General features: G+C 40.6%; 1 protein-coding gene across 1 annotated transcript in view; it reads left to right on the top strand.

Moving 5' to 3' along the window:
• Positions 1–1,479, top strand: part of EGR_09053 (hypothetical protein) — a gene marked incomplete at both ends in the record, with an annotated part of 2,539 nt that overhangs the window by 178 nt on the left and 882 nt on the right. The window lies entirely within an intron of this gene.

Here is a 1,479-nt window from a genome sequence, read left to right as displayed (position 1 = left end):
TTCCAGGCTTATTGCTTCAACTTACAAGTAAACGACCACTCATCTAATCATTTGTTGCGACTCAACACCACTATTACATTTACTGACACAACACTAAAGTCAACTCTGAAGATGTTCTTTGCAATATAATCGCCTAAGCGTCGTTCTCAGTGCTTCTACTGTTTATTCGACTCTTAGGAAACCAGATTATTCGGTGGTTCTTTCCATTACACTGGCACAATATATCGATGCATCAAATACCCACGTCCACTTGTCCACAGTTTATGTGCTAACTCTGGAGGCATTACCTGCTCAAATCATTTTACTTCTTCTTGTTAATAGCGGAAGCTCAACCTATTAGCTTTTGGCTCGTCTATTCCCTGCGAGACTACGAATGTCAAAGAAATACTGAATCCGTCTTTTGCAAGACCATTGCAACCTTTCCCAGACAAAGACAGACCATACTCCATTACTAAGGTGTTTAGAAGATAGCAAAATGAATGTCATTGTATTCTAAATCTTTCTGTTAATAGGCCTTTATTTACTATTCGACATATTGAGGTGTAAGCCTCCACGGTCAGATAATGAAGTGAAATTTCATCCAAAAGCAACTTTGAATTACTTCTACAGACAAAAATGTGACTTTACTAGTACTACAAGTAGAATGAACTTAACTTCATTCAACCACCGTGGAGTATGGAATCGTGGAGAAGTGAACAGATTCTTGCGATGTAACTGAGAATTCTCTTGAATCCAGATATGAAGTTTTGAGTAACGACATTCTCATACAAGCAATAGCTGGGAATCCTAACGCCTAACAAACACATCCTCACAGCTGATATTTTGCTTTTCAAACAAACCTTGACATATTTTAATTAGTAACTTCATTTCACTGGATTTCATTGCGAATCCAGTCATTGGTAATTGCAAACACACCTCCATGCTTCACTTCACATGCACTCGATCTTCCCTTTGCTGCAGTGGAATTAACACATATGTTCCCATTCTCGCCCTTGTTGCTGCAGAATCAAATGTCATGGTATTGAAACGCTCTTTACAATTCTGGCATTTCGTTTTTGTGTCACTGAATACTCAGTGGACAGTATGCAAGGACTTGCTGCATTACATTGGATAAATAGAAATGAGGACAAGCCATAGTAGTGAGGTGAAGGAGTGCGTCCGTGGTGAACAGTCCTTGTATACAGACATGCATTCGAGCATCCATTTGTCAGTTACTGTCTATTCTGCTGTGTCCCTGTGCGAATTCCCTACAACTGTGCTTAGACGAGGCGGAGATGTATCACAGTGTTACCTGAAAGAAAGCTGGGAGGATGTGGCTTGAACGATGAAGGATGGAGCACAGGGAGCACACATCCTTCTTCCAACCCATTTTGCCGCCTCATGACCACATGAACAAAGTTAAAACAGCCATAAAAACTTGTGGGAACATTGCTAAGACTGCCGGACTGCTGACATTTGGTTTGTTGATTCGTCTTGCCC

The sequence above is a fragment of the Echinococcus granulosus genome (genome assembly GCF_000524195.1).
Source record: "Echinococcus granulosus chromosome Unknown EG_S00130, whole genome shotgun sequence".
Classification (NCBI taxonomy): domain Eukaryota; kingdom Metazoa; phylum Platyhelminthes; class Cestoda; order Cyclophyllidea; family Taeniidae; genus Echinococcus; species Echinococcus granulosus.
The sequence above is the reverse complement of the archived record's forward strand: the minus strand, read 5'-3'. Positions and strand labels throughout refer to the sequence as shown.